Source organism: Larus michahellis, chromosome 4 (genome assembly GCF_964199755.1).
Source record: "Larus michahellis chromosome 4, bLarMic1.1, whole genome shotgun sequence".
NCBI classification, from domain to species: domain Eukaryota; kingdom Metazoa; phylum Chordata; class Aves; order Charadriiformes; family Laridae; genus Larus; species Larus michahellis.
Window position 1 is genome coordinate 44,847,277 of NC_133899.1, and position 21,544 is coordinate 44,868,820.

The following is a 21,544-nucleotide window of genomic DNA, read 5'->3' on the forward strand; positions in this document are numbered from 1 at the left end:
TTTTACCCTGAATTTCTGCCTCATACGTGGCTTCTCTGACCTCCTATTTTAAACCTGCCTCCTTTGTTGTTCAGCCTTAATTATCAAACTGTCATTATGCCCCATCCCTTCCCCCAAGCCCTCCATCTGTGACTACACATAAAATATTCATTTCCTTCTCATATGCTTCCTAGTCATTCGTCCTCCCATTTAACATTTTACAAACTCTACCTCTGTATTGCCTTTAATGCCATCCCATTTCTGTACTTGATTTGCTTACCTTTGCATTTCAATCAGGACTTAATAGATTATTAATTGTCTTGGTGACTAAAAAAACTGTCCTTTGAAATAGTTCTTCAACAATGATGCAAAAAAATTGCCAAATCCTATACACAAGAAAAGGAAGAGAGGGACTATAAAAAAGAGGTACAGTACCGTAAGCTCTAATAGTCTAAGAATGTTTAGAGATTTTTAAATCACTTGCACTAATTCAACATGAAATTTTGACAAACATGAAAGGTACTCAATGTCTTGTAAACCCATTACTACCAGTCCCCTGTGCACATGAAAATCATGTTCTGTCCTTCAGTCTTGAGTGTATGTAAAATGTACATTCAGCTACCAAATTTCCTTTCTCTTTCGCTGTAGTAGTTCAGAGAATCTACTTTATAAAAACATGCACTTAGTGTGCTGCCCCTTCCTGCAAGCTGCATGGGCTCTGACTAGGTATCAGAAGATAACACAGACGGAAATGAGGATGGTAATCAGTGACACAGAGTCTATTTGAAGGCAAGTAACTATCAATGTATCCCAGAGATCAACACTGGGTCCAATACAGTTCAACATCTTCATTAATGATCTGGATGATGGGACAATACGTAACCCCAGTGGGAGGAGTGGCTGATACACCGGAGGGTTGTGCTGCTGTCCAGAGTGACCTCAACAGGCTGGAGAAAAGGGCTGACAGGAATGTAATGCAGTTCAACAAAGGTAAGTACAGGGCTGGGGGCCAACCAGCTGGAAAACAGCTTGGCAGAAAAGGACCTGGGTGTCTTGGTGCACAACAAGTTGAACATGAGCCAACAATGTGTCCTTGCCACAAAAAAGGCTAATGATATCCTGGGGCTGCATTAGGCAAAACCATGCCAGCAAAGTCAATGTGAGGTGATCCTTCACTCTACTCAGCACTGGTGAGGCCACACCTGGAGTACTGTGTTTCCTGGGTTTGCATGGCAAGGTGTCGGTAGCAGGGGGGGTTACCAGGGCGGCTTCTGTGAGAAGCTGCTAGAAGCTTCCCCTGTGTCCGATAGAGCTGATGCCAGCCAGCTCCAAGACAGACCTGCCATTGGCCAAGGTTGAGCCAATCACTAATGGTGGTAGCACCTCTGTGATAACATATTTAAACAACAGGGGAAAAAAAACCTGCGCAACTGCTGCCAAAGAGAAGAGTGAGAAAGTGTGAGAGCAACAAATCTGCAGAGACCAAGGTCAGTGAAGAAGGAGGGCGAGGAGGTGCTCCAGGCACCAGAGCAGAGATTCCCCTGCAGCCCATGGTGAAGACCATGGTGAGGCAGGCTGTCCCCCTGCAGCCCATGGAGGTTAACAGTGGAGCAGATATCCACCTGCAGCCCATGGAGGACCCCATGCCAGAGCAGGTGGATGCCCAAAGGAGGCTATGACAGCATGGGAAGCTTGCACTGAGCAGGCTCCTGGCAGGACCTGCGGACCAATGGAAAGAGAGGGGGCCACACTGGAGTAGGTTTGCTGGTAGGACTTGTGACCCCGCAGGGGACGCATGCTGGAGCAGTCTCTTCCTGAAGGACTGCACCCTGTGGAAGAGACCCACACTGGAGCAGTTTCTGAAGAACTACAGCCCATGGGAAGGACTCACATTGGAGAAGTTTGTGGAGGACAGTCTCCCCTGGGAGGGACCCCATGCTGGAGCAGGGGAAGAGTCTGAGGAGTCCTCTCCCTGAGGAGGAAGGAGCAGCAAGACAACGTGTGATGAAATGACCACCAACCCCCATTCCCCGTCCCCCTGGGCCACCCACAGAGAGGAGGCAGAAAAAATCATGAGTAAAATTAAACCTGGGAAGAAGGGAGGGGTGGGGGGAAGGTATTTTAAGTTCTAGTTTTTATTTCTCATTATCCTACTCTGATTTGATTGGTAATATATTAAATTTTTTTCCCCAAGTCAAGTCTGTTTTGTCCGTGATGGTAATTAGTGAGTGATCTATCTCTGTCGTTATCTTGTCCTATGAGCCTTTTGTTATATTTTCTCTCCCCTGTCCAGCTGAGGGGGGGATGACAAAGTAGCTTTGGTGGGCATCTGGCGTCCAGACAGGTTCAACCCACTGCACTGTGTCCTCAGGACAGAAGAGAAATGGACAGACTTAAGAGTTTCCAATGACAGGCCATGAAGATGATGAAGGGACTGGGGCATTTCTCCTATGATGAAAGGCTGAGAGAACTGGAACTGTTTAGTCTGGAGAGGAGAAGGCTCAGAGAGGAGGATCTTATCAAGGTATATAAATACCAGAAGGGAGAGTACAGAAAAGACAGAGCCAGGCTTTTTACAGTGGTGCCCAGTGGCAGGACCAGAGGTAATGGACACAAACTGAAATACAGGAGGTTCTGTCTGAACATCAGGAAACACTTTTTCACTGTGAGGGTGACAAAGCACTGGCACAGGTTGCCCAAGGAGGTGGTGGGAGTCTCCCCTTCTTGGAGATATTCAAAAGTTGTCTGGACATGGTCCTGCGCAACTGTCTCTAGGTGGCCCTGCTTGAGCGGGGAGGTTGGGCAAGATGTTCTCCAGAGGTCCTTTCCAACTTCAAGCATTCTCTGAGCCTGTGAAGTGTTATTATTCAGATCTGAAATATTACCTTACAATGCAAATCCTAAAGTCTCTGGGAACTGAGATCACATTTATACACCTGGATCAGAGAAAAACTGTATTCTGTGGGGGGGAGAGGCTGGAATTTAAAAAAAAAAAATCCAATGTAATTCTTCACTGAAAAGAAAATAAAACATACTGAATTACTTTTTAAATTGGAAATTGCACAAATAGAAAATTTCAGGGTGGTGGGATTTTTTTTGTTTATGAACATGTTTTCTGAACATATGAAGGAATATGAGTAGTATGTTTGCTGGGCAGAGACATGTTCGTATTTCATCTTTACCAAGGTAAAACCATTACGATGCAGACCATGGCATTAAACAGACAAAATTGGTTCACCAACACTACTACATTAGGATATTACTTACAAATTAGTAACTTGGCCACCACAAAAAAAAAAAAAAAAAGTGAATAGAGCTTGTTCCAGAAAAGTGGGGTAAACTTAAAACATTTCAGAAACAGGGTATTTCAATTAAATTTAATTTCTCCACCAAACATATACACACAATTTCTAATCTTGCATTGACTTTCCTATCAAGATTTCACATCTTTTTGTACAACCTTCAGCAATTCCACTATTTATTATAAATGTCAGACTGTTCATCTTAACCACTCAAATGAAAACAAAAATACAGAAGACTTCAACTTTTTTTTTAGTATCTTGAGAAGCATTCTCCCTGAAAAAAAGCATAATTACATATTCACTTACCCATTTAATGATCCACAAGGATTTTTCACTTGTCATGTAGAGTACCCACAAATCAAATGTCCACAGAAAATCCTGAAGTATAAGCATAACCTACTAGGCAGACCACAGGATACGCAGTTCTTAGGATAGTGCTTAATTGGGATGCAGGAGGTCATCTGTGCTCTTAAGTACATGCTTGCACATACTAATGTGAGAACTAAGGCATTCTTTTTAATATGTAAATTGAATTGAGAACATAGCTTAGCAGACTCCTTTGAACAGACATTTCAATGTCAAGAAACTTATAAAGTGTTATACATTTTTGAAGCATTCCTGGCACTTGACATAACAATATGAACTCCATTCATAAGATTTAATAAAGGTGTAACTTTACCGAATGCACTTCTCTGCACGAGAAGAACAAGGCATATAGCCTAGAACTAAATTTCTGTCTCAGATCCAAAAATGAAAATGTCCCTTCATTTTTTTAATCACAACTATTTCTTTGCTGTCAGGGGAACAGCATAACCTCACCTTTGAGAATAATACCAGGAAAAGGGAGAAAAGGGAAGTTAATTCCTATATAAAAAAGGAAGGCCTATCTCACTATCACAGCCAGTCTCTCTTGAAAACTTAAATGTCTGTTGTGATACCTCTCACCTGTCTTCCAGGTCAGACAAGAAATGGAAAATACCCAATAATATCAGGGAAGTGTACTGCATTCTTCAAAGATCTTGTCCACATTCCGACAGAAGAGTTGTGGTTTCCTCTTTAATTCAATGAAAACTGCCATGGTATTCACTCTGAACTACCTTAATATTTACCTGGTCTGTGAAGACCAGATCATTCTGAAGGTTGTGGCTAAGTATCAAGTGATGATCTACACATGTACTGTTCAAATTTTTGATCTGTATATTACTTTCCAAAGCACAAGTGATTAGAGAAGCACTACGGCACTGGCTGTTTTGTTAAATGTTTCAGATTCAGTCTTTGTTAGCATTGTTGAGCCAAGGCTGAGAAAGGTAAGAGAGCACTGCAACTTGGACAAAACTGGGGACTAAAGGCACAAGATGAACAGCTACTGACTGAACTGCTTCTAGTGGTGGACTGATATAAGACTTATCCATGAGGATGACTAACCTCTCTAACTGGCTCTGAAAATAACACCATTTCTTATGTCCTGAAGTTCAGAGTCACTGAGTACACTGCATACCCACTGAAGCTCTGCCTTTCCAGTGGAATAACACATACTATTCAGGATGCAATAGATACCAGTAACTGCAAGTGTTACTGAATGCAAGAAATATTGAAGCAAAAATATAAAGTGGAACTACTAATCTACCATTCATTACATTTTTAATGGATGCAATAATTCTGAAGACAGCAAAACAATGACTACTAGCAAGAATATATTTGTAACGTACTATCCATCTACAGATGCACATGAACAAAAAGGAAAAAGTAGTCTTCTCCATTATCTCTTGAGGGCTATCAAGGGAACACAAACTGTAAATATCCAATTGTAACAGATGCCAGACCTTATGAATATATCAATTTTCATCCCTGAATAGATATTTCGAACAGCCCAGTGGGAGCGTGCACATTTCAGTAAATACCCACATGGTCCAAAAACCAAGAACATTTCTTGTTTGTAAGAGGACCACTACATTAGAAAGATTATTACAAGAAAATACTCAAGGGAGAAGTCAAGCTTTCCTTTGTAATAAAACTTTATTTGAAACTGAAACAAAAGACTTCCTAAAAGAGAGACTTCTAAAGCTCCCAAAATAGTTTTGTCTCCTAATAGTCATGCAAGATTTAGCAAACATTTATAACGTCTGATTTTGCTTGGTTCTTCCTTTCCAGAAAAAAAAGGGGGTATTTTCAGTGTAAGAGAACAAACAAAAGTGAAAAACACTCTCCTTATTAGAAATGGTGTGGGCTTTCACTCTCACCTACATGAACTACCATACTACCATCTTTCCTCCATTCAGCTGTCTACCAGAAATTTCCTAAAGAAAAGAAAAGGTCAAATTTCTTCTTTAGGTATTATCCATATGAGGCTGATAGAAAAAAAAAAAAAAAAAAAAAAAAAAACGCAACAGTGATATAATACGTCAAATTTCTATTTATTCTACACTGCAGTTTTGATGAACCTGTTCTCAAAATATATTATTTCTAAGAAAACTGTTTCCATTAACTCTTAATTATTTGTGTGCAACATACAGATTAAGAAAATTCTCATACAATCCTGACATTCCAAATTCTTTTTCCCAAAATGTATCACACTTCCCTCAGAATTTATTTTTGAGGGGTGAAAAGTATTTCTAGAATTTTTAATTTTTTTTTTCACTATTTTCATTCCACAAATATTTTAAAACTTGTTTTAAACCAAGACTTAAAAATTCTTTTCATGACTGGAATAACTTGCTGCACAAGGGAAAACTGACAGAGGAGGAAGAATCAGATGAAATAGATGAAAAGAAGAAAACACTGACTCAACGGGTGAGAGACAGAGATCTTTCTCAAACTTAAGGAGAAAATGTGAAAAAGTAGAAAGATTAATCTAAAGGAGAGGAAGCAAACATGACTTGAGTCTCAGTATTTGAGCCAGATATGAGAGACAGTAAACTGCCAAAAGACAGCAAAAAGAAAGAACTAGCTATAGTTACCTTTTCACTTCTGAAACCTCACCAGAGAATTACAAGTGGTTTAAGTGATAAACGATTGCATAGACAATGATTTCTGAATCCTTCTGCCTGTTGTAATATGATGACCTAGTTAAGAAAAAATATGAAAAACATGATACCAAGGACTTCTAATCTTCTGTTCAGGTCTAGTCAAAGTGAAAGAATTTTTTTAATTCATGCTGTAAAGTCAGCAAAAAAAAAGTTGTCTGAGAGACAAATGAAAAGGAGTGAGAAACAAAATAATTTCTCACTAGCAGCTGAAAGCTTATTTAAAAAAAATAACATTACAAAGCAAGACAATTATTCATATATCAGAATTCTCAAGGAGAGAAGGGAAATTGCTTAAAAACAAATATTCTGGGTGAAAACAGTGCAAACAGACTCAACACAAGCACAAAACTTGGAACGAAAACATCAATTGTGAAGTGCCATTCAATGGCATTTCCATTTAATTTCAAGTTTTGTTTTGTTTATCAATTTCCATTTCCATTCAATTTCTAAGATGGCATATGAATAGTGGTCAGGAAACCTAGCTGGATGGATAACAAGTATTAGATTCACAGTCTGGTCATGATACAAAAAAAAATCTGACATTCGGTGAACCCACTTTTCCAAGACCTTTCTGGATTCACTTGGCAGCTTTAAAATTTTCACCCTAAACCCTCCCATTCTGGGTTGAGAGAGAATTCATTAATCCCTTCTCTGCAGACAAGAATCCCACAGATGTGTACATGGGAAATCACAGGGTAGATGTACCCAGCTGCAATCACAACTGATGCTCTTCAAAAACCACACAAATATCCAAGGCACTTTACATACTCCTATGAGAGACTTTGAAACTCAGCAGCTCATGTAAAATAAAACAGGCAGACAAATAATAACAGACAAAGATAATTTATACTATCACTGTCACAACAACAGGTGACAAGAAACTTTTCAAAGTCAAAAATTAGAAAAAAATATTCACTCAAACCTAAATTTGAAAGTGGAATTCAAACACTTCAAATTTCCTTCCATGTGGCAAATATTGACCATATAGAATCTAGAAGAGTTCCTGCAGGAGCCAAGACCTAATTTACATCCTAAAAAACTTTAAATTACTAAAGTTAAAGAGCAAGCCTTTTCTTGTAATTCACCAGCTACTCCCCACGTGGGGAATATGATTACTGTAAGCAAGAGCATTATATTATCAGTTTCCAGTGCAACTTAAAGTAAGCATAAGATTTTCTTAAGAAGAAAAATTACCTTACACTGGAAAAATACTTAGGGAAATGAAGTTCACTGTAAAAAGGGACATCGCAAATGGAAGAGAGACTAGCGAGTACTTCGGGATTTGACTTGAAATCGCTTGCAGCTAAAATAAATGAACATGCCTGTTAGGAGACAAAATTCTTCTAAATCTGAAGAAACAACAGAGAATAAAAAATCAAGAAAGGAAGACTAAAGAGTTTAAAGACATATGGGAACCTTTCTTTTCTTATTCCCCTCTGTCTTCCCAGCCGCACACAGAAAGAGCTCTAACCATTTCAGCAGAAGAAACTAAAGCAAGACAAAGTTTTCCTGCACAGATTGCAGAAGCACTCGGAAAAATGGGCAGCATCCTCCTTACTGTTTCTCTAGGTGAAAAAAGAAGTGTCAAAATTGGAGAAACTGCTCTGAAAACAATGGCAAACTTTTGTTGTGTTGGAGGAACATAGACATAAAAATGCATGCTGACATCAAAGCTCAAAATCTGATTTCAGTTATAGAAGTTCAATCCAAAATTTGCATTATTTTCCCCCAATCAGAAAAAGTTCCAGAGTTAGGATTTAAATGGGTCACTTTGATTTACTGCGAAGCACAGCAGACCTTTGACTTAATTAGTCCCCATAAACACACCCCCCTTTGGAGTTCACATGATTTTTGCTAACATAGATTCTAAGCCTCATGAACACAGCAAAACTGACCTAAATTTAAAACCAATCTTGACTGATGCATGCATATATGATAGAAGCTTGAAGCAAATGTGTAGAAGGCATTACTGACTACATGCATCTCACCATGACTTCAGACTACATCAGGATTTATTCCTTTTCAAGGACTTTTCAAAAAAAAAAAAACCTGAATTGCTTTCCTTTTTAAGTTTCCAATTTTAATTTCAAAATTAGATTAATTTTGCTAATGCAATTCAATACTGATACAATTACTATTAGTTACAGAAAAATAAGAGCAAAGCTAACCCTGCTCTAGTCATGGTACTGCGCAGTGGAACACAGATGCACGTGCCACTTTTCTTACCAAGATCTGAATCTCTTTCCAGTAGCATTTTCTTACAGTGGTATCTGAAGCCTGTTAACCAGAATTCGTGAATGGCTAAGCGAAAATATTTTTTTTAATGAATATATCAACATACATATACACAGATGGGCACACACAGGCATGCACACATATATGCATTCAAACACATATTGAGAACCATTTTGGCATTCAGAACAGCATTTCATGCATATGAGAAAAAAAATAGCATATTTTCCACATATGGGGGAAGAAATGCAGAATAAGAAGTAAACTCAGTTGGTAAGCATCAAAGCAAAAGCCAGGATTAAAATGTAGGTACCTACAATCTCACAACAATCCAACAAATTAATTTACCAGTGCTGCTCTGACTTCTGAGCTTTATTTTTTTCTCCCTATAGCCTTAGGTTATATTATGCACCTGTACAACAGATGGCAAAGCCTTGGGCCACTGCCTTAAAGCGTTAGTGCAGGGAGATGCGGCCTTCTCCAGGCATCTATATAATTAGCAAGGGATTTTCCACTAAAAACCTAGGAAACAATTGTGTAATTGCCTGAAAAAGTGCATTTTTCAGTATGTTTTCACCGGAAGATGAAGGAAAAACTGTAGATTCACTGATCATTTTAGAAAAATGTGGAATACTTTATCAGCGATGCATTTTCTGTTGCTACTTTGGCAAGAATAACTCCACAAGGAAAAACAATTAGGAGCAAATGATACGAGATGAACACAGGCAGCTCCAGGTCACACAAGGGATAAGAAAAGAATCTAGTAAAGAAAAATTGGAAATCTTTTATTGGTCTCAATCAATTTTAATTAGTCATCTTTTAATATATCTCTATTGATTTGGGATTTCAGCTTATTCGTGTAATTTTTAATGATTCCAATTCACTTAGAAAAGAAATTAGATACTTATAATATCGTTATCCATTTTCACAATGTTATCCACAGAACAGGCCTACCACTTTACTGGGTCACCTGGCAAGACAACTATATTTAAGCAACAGCTTTATCCCAGCCTGCTAAGATGTCATCTAGTGATTCTGGAGCACATTATGTCTAAAAGCCAAAATATACTTTCAGGTTGACAACATCATGCTTCTATCCTTATAACAGGGGAAAAGTCAGTAAAATAAAAAGTTGTTCAAAGAGCAACATACGTAGACAGGGATTTGCTGTATTTTCCAGGAGATCACTCGGTGAAACATAATAAACCCAACCTGTCCATTTTTATTTGTATGTCTTGTGAGCTTAAAAGATTACTTACTCCATTACATTCTCAAACACATTTTCAACAGATAAAGTATTTGTGGGAACACAGTTCGGTTCTGAAAAGAATCTAACAGCGCTATTAAAAAGCCAATATTTATCATACCGAGCATTCTATTTTAGCATAAAAAATAAACTTTTATCCCAAAACTACACTGACTGTTTTTCATTGGAAAACCATAACAAATTTTGCATATTTTATTTTCCTTTTCCTTCTTATGCGTCTGCTTTCTTTGTTTACTGCTCTATATCACGTACAAAACAGGAAATGAGAGGCCAGATGAAACAAAACTGCAGCAGTGGAAAAAGGAGCAAACACACCAGAAAAGCTCTCTATTTTTTTACTTCCTTTCTCATTAAGAGAAAATCCATGGAAAACTGGAGCGAAACAGAGTTCAGTTCATATTTTGTAGCTCAAAATGCTACTTCTGTAAGCATTATGGTGGGCCATAGTAGCAAGTGAGATCAGTTCAAACTGTGCTGAGGTACCAGTTGTGAATTAAACAAGGGTCACAAAAACTGTACTATGTTTTCCATTATTTTAATACTTAATATTCAAAAGAATACTTACCTTTTTCCTCAGAGTGTTGCTTATAACTAGAGACAGAACACCACTCAAGGCTTACCACATTACTGATAACTGAAATAGCTGAAAGGGGAACCTTTGAAATCAGTGACACAGACCTGTAACCTCCCCTAAAAGGACTATAAGAAAGAAACTTCAATTAATTGATCAGTGCATTCAATTTATTTTTTTTAAGTATGTCTCGGGATTTGGGACTTTGTGTAACAATGTGATAACACCCAGGCAAGGAGGAAGAACAGCTGGAAGCAAACATACAGAGAAGTTTCCTTTAAATCAGACAGCAGATACTGTCAGAAAAAATTGCATCGGGCAAAATGGAATATAGAAAAGATATAGGCTTTCTCCTATGAACTGTGATTTCTCACTTAACCAGGCACTCCGAAGTCCTCAAAACTGATCACCAGTAAGTTTTTGCTTTATTATTTGCACAAATAATTACCTAATCACTATGCAGCTTTACCTACATCCTAGGAATATGGTATCTTGATATCACCTTTGAAATAAAACATTCTACAGGAATGTACCATCTACCTCACATATACAACCTGTACTGAATATAATCAAGGCTATGCAAATAAATTTGGTATTAAAAAACAATCTGCTGAATGACTCAACAAGCTGGGGGAAGGTGAAGAGTCATCTGAGTCACACAGAGAATTCAACATTGTACAGGCAGATTTTCTGTTTTATTAACTAGAACTGCGTAGGATTTAATGATCTGAATGAACTCTGTCTTCATGAAATGAACTCAAATGTCTTCCTAAAGTGAGAACATACACACATCTGTCAAAAGGTAATCATGACAGTACGCATATATGCATGTATGCGTAGGTTGCCTATATTCTGACAATTAACCATAAAATTAAAAAGCTATAAACATGGATTCATGGGGTGGAGGAACCAGCTGCGCATTCATATTTGCTTGAGATACACTGAACCAGAAGAAATAACAGGAAGACAGTGTACAACAAAACCCAGTTATCTTTCTAAAAAATTAATTACAGTGGGAAGGAGGGGATGTCCACAGCAAGGTGATTGCTATCACTTTGGCATCACTGGATTGAAGCGGGTAGAGAGAAGAAAGATGTTTGGTTTCACTGAAAAGTTACAAGTCAAGCTACATTTTAAAAATAGTAATGCTATATTCTTCACTGATATAATTTCAATGACCTCAAGGGTTTGGGAAATCTTGTGGCTAAGTGACAGAATTATTTTTCTGTGCTAATTGAGAAGACATTAAGAACAAGCCTGCTTATTTCTGAATTGAACAAATATAAAGCCTGTACAGCTACATGCAAAGTTTTTTTCCCCCACAACAAAGAATCTTTCCTTCAGAGAAAGTTGTAATAAAAATTATTTGATGGTTTTAATGATTTAAACAGTTGTATCTTAAAAATTACAGTTCTAAACCTGAAGTTGATGTCAAATTCATGATTTATGGATGATAGTATCTAGAGGACTGCTGCAAGTTCCTCATCAAATCTTAATGATAAAATGCACATCCTGCCCAAAAGTACATTCCTAGTATAGCAGTTATTCATAATGCAAACACAGCAAGGATACTACAATTTGAAACGGAAAGCAAGAAGACCCATTGCCAGCAAGAAGAAAGTCTTCCAATTAAGATGCTGGACTGAGTCTCAGAAAGCTTACTTCACATGTATGCTGCAGGATTTATCCCCCCTGCCTCCCCCCAACATCTTCAACACTTGCTCTGTGTTTGGTCCTGACAAAAATAGAATGGGATTCTTCAGTATAGTCATAACCTTCTCTAGTGGCCCAATGCATCAGAGGAATTATACTTCTTTTAGCATAACATAGCCTAATACCTTCCAAAACAATCCTTCAGTTCTCCTCACAAGAGGAAAAGAAAACGTAGGATTAAAAGCTAACAATATTTCACACTTAATTGCACAGTAATTGCCGCAATGACTAATAAGTAAGCAACCCTAATAAAAGCTGCATCAGCTGGAACACGCAAAGCTACCTACATTTCTCCAGATTCCCTAACAGGCTAATTTTGGCTCTGTTAATGTCAATTATATTACAGTTTATCAGAGTTTGTTATTGCTTGACATTTGCCTAAAATGCCAGCAACGTTTGACATAAAACCTCTATCACCTCCAAGAGATGTAGGAGAAAGTAAACATCTTGTTTGACCTATGTATGACAAAGGATGCAAGAATAAACAGCCAAAAAAAAAAATGCTGTTACGTTAAAGTATGTTACTGAAAATTACTTACATTATCATAATCTTCTGTAACTTAAAATTTCAAAGGAAAATTAATACAAAAATCAATAGAAGTCAAGGCACAGATACAAAAATTTATTAAAGATATGAAAAGACTTCTATGGAAATACAATTTAAAAGTATGGATGAGAGAGAGATTGCTTCTTCCAGGTAGAAGATTAATAATGGGTAGTTGCACAAGCATCCTTCCTCCTTCCCTCCTCCCCACAAACAAATCACCCTTGCACTGGTAATAGATCTATTCCAGGTTGATAAGGAGATCTTTTAAATAGGACAGATCTACCCTGAACAGTCCTGCCAGCCTGACCGGAGTTGTACCAATGGTTGCAATTTTGGTAAATACATCAGCAGAGGAAGAGGGTAGGGAAGCATTTAAATAGGTACTCCTTTATGGGGATAGCAGTATGCACACACAGACACTATAGGTTCATCGGATGGTATAATTTTCTTTCTTAGTGCAGAAAGATGATACAAGTCGTATTAAACCACAGAACTCATTAACATTTTGTAGTGGTATTTTTTTAAAATTATGTGCGTGGAATAAATAATAATAGTAAAACCAGTTTTCTTAACAAGATAAAAATGTATAATTTGCATATGTATCCATCTTTCTTTAGGGCAAAAGTCACTATTTATGTGGGAGAAGTATGGCAGTTCTATGGTTCTTTTACACCTCAAAGAAGGAGAAACACAGTGAGAAAAGCTTTGCTGAAGCTTTGTTGCAGAATGAACAAACCAATCCTTCGTGCTCCACAGGTAGCAAGTTAATCACCTGTTGCAAACTAAGAGCGAGTAGCTCCGATAGATTCCTACAGGGAGCACACTACAAAGCAAGGAGTGCTACATGCTATGCAATGGCATTGCTCATGGGTTGCTCCAAGGCACACTCTCGACATGTAAAAACCCAGCTATTTCTCTTGATGAGATTGGTTTACAAAAAGTGAAACAGAAAATAAAGGTAGAACAAAGGATGAATGAGAGCAATTATTACTGAGCAAAAAACGGTGACTCGGATTAGCTTGTCAATGAATGATAAAAGCTTGATAGCTGAACTCATTGTGTCTTCACTTTGTTTAGTGACTTCGTAGCAGTTCAGGGGCTGTTCAGCTCAAATAGATTTTTTAGGAAATTAGTTATTTGTTTCATATCAGTGCAATTTTTAAAACATTCTAACAACTTTCCAGTATACTAGGGAGAAAAAGGTGAAAATCTCTGTACTGCTAGTAGGCCTGCTAACTCTCAAATCATAATTATAAAGATTAAAAAAAATATGGGTTTTTTTTTAAGTCACCAAATAATTTCACTCCAAGTGAGACACTGGGATAACGTGAGAGAATTATACAAGCATCAAAAAATACAAGATATCATTAATAGGAACAAATACATTGTCAAGTCCAGGACAAACCGTAAGTTGTCAAAGTCCGTACCTGTCAATAAAAGGGACCAGCTGGAAAGCTTTGGAGAAGCAAGCCTTGAAAGGGTAACTCCAACAACTCCACCAAAATACAAGGTTGCATCCATTCCAAAAGATATCAATGACCTAACGCAAATTCCTTGATAACAGTAAGACCCGCAACAGACACCGAGAGGAAGCTGTAAACCCCAAAAGCACACCAAATCACATAATAGCATGCCATATAATACAGATTTTTTTTTCCAGATCTTTTGAGTACAAGGACTGAAAACTCCTGACAATTTATGCTTGCTATCCCAGGAGGCTCCTAAAACTCAATTTGTAATCCAAGTATTTTTCTGCTAATTTGTAAACCCATCATATTTCTGCTAATTTCAGAGACTCTGGACCCAGTTACATCCACCAAGGATGTGTCCTACAAAACATCTTTCTTTCACTTTGTCATCTGCTTCACCAAAAGCTCTTACCCTAAAAATTCACCTCTGAAATAATATTACCTTGCTAATGAACTGGAACTGAATACTGCAGTAGATGCAAATAAGTTCAGCTGAAATATATAAAAGACTAAGGATCTTCTTCCTATGCTTCTTGGCACCAATGAAAAATTAATTCGTAGTTCTCTTCCTGAGAATATGAATAATCAAAGCTAAAGCACAAAAGGACAGAAATTCTTCACTAAAACATCCCCTCAATTTAACCTCTGTTCAAGTTCTTAATGTAAATAAGTTTGCATAAAAAATATACCACCCCACAGCTACTAGAGTTTTCATGAAGCCTCCACACATCACAGTGAAGAAAAAAAAAAAAGTCAGCATGAAGGCAGTAGCAATACTCCTTGCTTTACCTTTCTTTCACATTCGACTTCCAAACCTCTTCCTACATTAAAAAACCTCTTCTAAATTTCATCTGAAAAATGTCCCTCCTCCTCTCTAATCCAGACTCTGTCACTGCCTCCAACTCATAATGCAGTTATTCTACATGATTCATAATTGTCCTGTGATTATTTCAACATCTATGGGAACTGAGCTGTATTGAGAAACAGTTCACTTAACAGAGGTCCTGTTTTCTGCTGCCTACTATTTACTGTGCCATTTTGTCTTTCACAAAATTGAGATTGTTCAAACGAGCAGTAAGTGGGTTTGAAAAAGCCGTCCATTTCTTGCCTCTATCCATGCAGAGTCACTGCTCCTTTTACCCTGCTCCTTTTCTGCAAACATAAAGCAAACTGTGTTTTGAAAGATTATTTGTTGTCAGATATCACTGTGCTATCTTTGTCCACTGCTGGAAAAGAAAGCATAGTTAAGTTTTGGTTATAAGGCTTCTGCTCTGTCTGTTTTTCCCAGATTAGTACATAGCACACAACACATATCAATGTGCAAGTGTTTTGTGCCGCAGAAAATAATAGTGCTTTAAAAGTGTTCATTAGATTTTATGCTACCCTGGAGAAGAATTTCACATTTCACAGATGGAGGAATCAAGAATGAATGATCAAGTCACTTGTCCGAAGTAATTTAGTGGCAAATTCAAGAACAGAACCCAAGTCCCCTACTATATCCATTCTGCCATAAGCTTCAATATCAACAGTTAGTATCAGCAGAAACTCCTTTTACAACTTTTCCTGTTTAATGAATCTTTCTGATCAAGCCTGATACTAAGATGTCCCATTACAGAGAGAAAAGATTATTTCTTCTGTGCTAATGAACTGCAATCTTGATCTAAAATGACAGTACTCCACTAACAGTCAGGGGTTTGGATTGCTTGCCATCTGTTCATTCATGTATAATTTCAAAGGGAAAATCATCAGCTAAGCTAAATGAACAATTTTGTGATTTGAACTTCGTAGGTCATTTATCTCTGAAGGTTTAAGATAATTTGGCTATAGTAACTACCACATTTTTATTATCAAATACACAATATAAGGAAAATTTGTTTTCCATACAGAGTTTCAAATCTTGAGAACCATAGGGACTTTTCTAGATGCTAAATATCTGTAGCTCCCACTGATTTAACAGGAGCAACAAATGGTCAACATCTTTTGACTTTTTAGAAAGATAAAAATAACAGCATCAAATCAAGTAACAGTCTGGTAAGCCAATTATCTTCTCATCAAATCGTAATGAGGTGACTACTACATACTTTTCAGAATGCCCACTTATTCCTTTTATTATCTGATTCTGGGACATTGTCTTTTTGCTATAGGCACTATTAAAAGAGGTTTAAAAACAAGAAAAAAACCCTATAAATGTATGTTATTTGTTCTACTCTTTGGTATTCTGTTCTTCTACTCTTGCTCCATGAGTTAACAGAAGTAACTTTTTTGAAGGTAGGAAATAAAAGGATAACTATTTGAAGTTTTCTAAAAAAGGTCTGCTTGTGACCTTTTTTTATTATTGACCTTTATTTATTGTGACCAATACTGCTTGTGAGTATTCAAACAGTATAGACAGTATAACATATTAATTCTGACTTTATGCTTAACGAGAGCTCCGAAACATAATTGCAATGGTTAGAGAGCAGTAGCATGTTATCATTCTCCTGGAACCTGCCACCACTAGTATGGGAAAGGGCTAAGCAGTATGAAGTATTACACATTTATTGGCACATTTTAAGGGCTACAAAGATGATTAGGGGACTGGAACACCTCTCCTATGAAGAAAGGCTGAGGGATTTGGGTCTCTTCAGTCTGGAAAAAAGATGGCTGAGGGGGGATCTTATCAACACCTATAAATACTTAAAGGATGGGCATCAGGAGGATGGGGCCAGGCTCTTTTCAGTGGTGACCAACGACAGGACAAGAGGTAATGGGCACAAACTTGAGCACAGGAAGTTCCATCTCAACATGAGGAGGAACAACTTTACTTTGAGGGTGGCAGAGCACTGGAACAGGCTGCCCAGAGAGGTGGTGGAGTCTCCATCTCTGGAGACATTCAAAGCCCGCCTGGACACGTTCCTGTGCAACCTGCTCTAGGTGAAGCTGCTCTAGCAGGGGGGGTTGTACTAGATGATCTCTAGAGGTCCCTTCCAACCCTATCATTCTGTGATTCTGTGATTTTAGCTTATCAATCCACTTTTGAATAAGAGATGTAGGAGTGGTACTTATTCAGCATCAACCACAATTTGAAAAGGAGTTACTGACAAAGGAAAATTTAAAGCCAGCCTAATCTTCGGAGAAAATTTCTGTGGCATTCAGTTCTGCTGCTCTAGAATCAAGTTTTCTTTAGATTAAAGGGTCTGAAAAAAAAAAGTCAGTAACACCATAGGAGTAATTCAAGCACTAATATTTTTATTTACCTATAGGAAACTAAAATACAGGAGTCATAAACCAAGGATTTGATCTTGAACTGATCAACACAGCACCAGTTAAGATGCTTCATTTTGTTCTGTTTCAAAATTTAGCTCCAGAAATTAAAAGGCAGTCAAGAATTCAGTACAGACAGAGAAATCTAATTATTGTGTTGGAAAAAGAGGAAGACGTTAAATAAAAATATTTTAAATTATAATCGGTCAAGGAATTCAGTGGGACTTCCAGGACTGGGGTAGGGGTAAAAGGCTGGGAATTAATGTAAAAGTATTAATAACTTTTAATAGGTTTGACAATTAGTTTTTAGAGTTGGTCTGGATGGCCCAGGGAATACTGTATTTAGATCTTTTTTGAACTCACCTGTGGTTTTAGTATCTGAATGTCAGGACCTTGCTTAGTGATTTTGGATACTGAACTAAGCTTAGCTATTTTAAGGAAGGTAAACACCTATGAAACACCATGGAAATTGGTTCCATAGTTGCCATTTTAATACAGTAAGGCTGAAGCATGCCACAGAGTAAACCACCTTCTCTCATACCGCTTTTGGAAATAGCCCAGGCACAGAGTTCAGTCATGCTGCCCAGAGGCTGACATTCAGGCATGCCTAGATTTGGTGGTTTAATTCACAACTAACTCCGTTAACATAATCAGAGATTATATAGAAATAAATTTTGGAAATCAACTGGCAATCAAAGTAAAATGGAAAGGGCGCGCAGGCAGCTTTATTTGACTGAGAGAATGAAGGGACATCTTGCTTAACAGTGTTTCTGTTTTCCCTTTACCTTAGGAGTCCTAGGCTAGAAGCTCACTGCCCCAGTTCATTATATTTCCACTTTATTATTATAGCATGACATCTTTGACCATTAAAAATCATTTATCACTATAAATTGTGAAGTGATGCAAAATGAAGCAATGATCCATTTCCAACTTGATAACCAGAATGGCTGGAAGAAATAATGATGGTCAGACTGCTGCTCAAGTGCTATAAGTCTCTAATGATCAAATGAGTGTGTCATTCCCTTTAACTGGGCTACTCAGCCTTCTCTTTAGGTAGTTAGGGATGAACACTCAACAGTGGTTTGGATTCAATCATAAAATGAAGTTTCTACTTAACCCCACTGTTCATAATACGCTCCTGTTACCTCCCTGCTTTTCTTTGAGAAACAGGATAAAAGCACGAGTACATTTTTTCAGTGCCTCTTTACTTAAATTTATTTATAAAATTGAACTGTGGTTGTCAGAGTCCATACATTCAAATAGAGAAAAGAAAAGGAAGTTCCCTTCTTCAGAGAAACGTGTTCAAACACACATTCAAATTCTGACACACCTCCCTGAATTGAAAGTATTGTGGAGAAACTGCTCATTCCTTCACATATGGTATCTCTTTTTACCGTGATACTGTAATATCCTTTACTCCTAAGGAGGACATGGAGGTTATGAGCTTTCCCTCATCCTCACCTATTTCTGCTTTCTTCTTTCACTGTCTCAAACCAGCAACCAGATCCACTTATAAATCAAGTAAATTAATTGTTATACTGCTATGTAAATATTTTCATTTAAATCAATTTTTTTTTTTTTAGAAAAATTAAACACCCTGGATATATATAGTACGTGGACAATGAGAATGAACTGTGGGATAAGCTTCCATATTTCTTATGTATGTACCAGTGTATGTTATTTTCCTTACACTTGTTCTAATTCTAATGAAGCCTTCTCAGAACCGCTGCTTCCCAATCATTCTTTTTCTGTCTAAGATTTCTAAGCAGAACAGTTCACTCAAGTAATACTCATCTGTCCCAGGCCTGAATGAATTTTTTTATGTTTGGATTTCTCTTCAAAATGAGCCTTGCAGCTAATGACTGCCATTTCCAAATGCCCTCCAAAATCCAAAAGAATTGTAAAACTCTTACTTTCACAGAAAGTCAGTTTCCTTGTATTTTTGTTGCCCCCTCCCACTTTTTTATAATTATTTTTTTAAACATGAGCAATACTGCATTCTAAAAGTATAAAGCTACATGAAGGCACAGCGCATCATATTTCTGTCATTTGCATCTTTTATCTGCATTTCATTTAAAGCTATGGAGCATTAGCATCTACATTAATTTGCAATGAATATAAAGTGATTGACAAGTAAACAGGATTTCTGGCAATTCAATAGCACATTTGCTGCTACACATTCTTTTCCCAATAACCAAATAGTTTCCACTTATAGAAATATCTTTTGATTTCAGTATACTAGAGGTTTTTCCTCCCCATTTTTCTTTTAAAGTCCACACTGCACCCATCACCACCTGTGATGTGTTTCCTCAGAGTATGAACCTCTACTGAAAGTGAGGTTCTGTTGTAAAAAGTGAACAGAGAAACTTCCAAAGCACATTTAGGATGCTTTACGCTGGCACCTGTCCAAAATACTTTTCTCTGAGTACTACCCTGCAGGAAGGCTGCCACTGGCTATTTATTGCTCTAGCAAAATGAGAAATGTAATATCTCTAATTCCTAGAGAGTTATGTACATGCTTTGGTGTTTGTTTTCAGTATTAGGCAATACGCCAGGGAAGGATGGTTGGGTTTTTTTGTCAAGGATACATCACAACTCATCCTTTCTTTTCACATAGCTCAAACATTATAGAAAATCATAGAACGGTTTAGGTGGGAAGGGACCTTAAAGATCATCTAGTTCCAACCCCCCTGCTACGGGCAGGGACATCTCCAACTAGACTCAAAGCCCCATCCAGCCTGGCCTTCAACACTTCCAGGGATGGGACATTCACAGCTTCTCTGGGCAACCTGTTCCAGTGTCTCACCACCCTCACAGTAAAGAATTTCTTCCTAATATCTAATCTGAGTCTACCCTCTTCTAGTTTAAAGCCATTACCCCTCATCCTATCACTCCACTCCCTCATAAAGAGTCCCTCCTCATCTTTCCTCTAGGCCCCCTTTAAATTCTGGAAGGCTGCTACAAGGTATCCTCAGAGCCTTGTATTCTCCAGGCTGAATAACCACAACTCTCTTAGCCTGTCTTCACAGGAGACATGCTCCAGCCCTCTGACCATCTTTGTGGCCCTCCTCCAGACCCATTCCAGCAGGTCCATGTCCTTCTTGTGCTAAGTTATGTTCCATGTCAGCTGACACCATGTTCAGTCAGGCTAATGATATGAACTGCTTCCCAGAATGAGGCTTATAAAACTATCAGGCAATTCAAACAGGACTGCCTATCTTGACTAGAGACTACCACATGGTCAGTGTAGACAGTATTCTTCTCGGTACATGAAATCACTATGCGATTCATAGGTCTCTGACAGGAGACCACAACTGGGGTAGTCTAAAGGGCACCCTTCTGAAATAAGAGATTGAAGAACCTGGTGAAATCAGTTTTCTCTCTGGATACAGTACTCTCTTATGAGGTCAAGAGCATCATATAGTCACTAGTCTTAACTTGTGAAAATGGGTATAAGAAAGACATCAAACTGGAAGACTGCGTTCACATAAAATCACTTCAGAAAATGCTTATTCCACCTACTCAGATACCAAGATGTGGAGATTGTAGCATTGCTTGCTTGATTATTAAGTTACTTCTAAATTAAAGATGGTTTTCACATCTTTACCTTCGCCCCCCTCAAAAAACCCCACACTTTTTAATAAGCATGCTCTCTGTCAAGGAACCTCATGGACATTTCACAAATACGAATTTTCTGTCAAGTCATGGATGCTCTTCAGGCCAGATTATGAAGGCATTGGCAAAGGACCTTCCTGAACCAACAAATACTTAGCCATCTTCTAGTTTCTAATGTAGGACCATATGATAATATACTAATGCACCTGCAATGAGAATATAATTTGCTTGAGTGAAAGAATTCCAAAATAATTTTCATCAAACTCAGGTTATTGAGGCAACTTGAAAATAAAAAGGTCAGCTTTTTTCATTTAAGCTTCTGTATGTGATATTTAGGCCTTGCACATTTCTGGGGGAAGAATTTCCCCCAGAAATCCCCTTTGTTTCATACCTATAATTTTTAACTCAGTGAGGCACCAGAGCTTTTAATAACATAAATTCTATGAAACAAACTACATCACAATCACTTCTGCTTATTAAAGGACAGCAGTTCCCATAACAAAGGTCTCTGTAATCTCCATATGCCTCCAGTTACTCCCTTTAAAGGCAAGAACTCTGTGTACTATATATAAAGCAGGTA

The 21,544-nt window shown here is 37.8% G+C and overlaps 1 protein-coding gene across 13 annotated transcripts in view; it reads right to left on the reverse strand.

Annotated features, from left to right (window-relative positions):
• The window catches only part of LRRC4C (leucine rich repeat containing 4C), a 567,176-nt gene that overhangs the window by 425,469 nt on the left and 120,163 nt on the right, over positions 1-21,544 (reverse strand). The window lies entirely within an intron of this gene.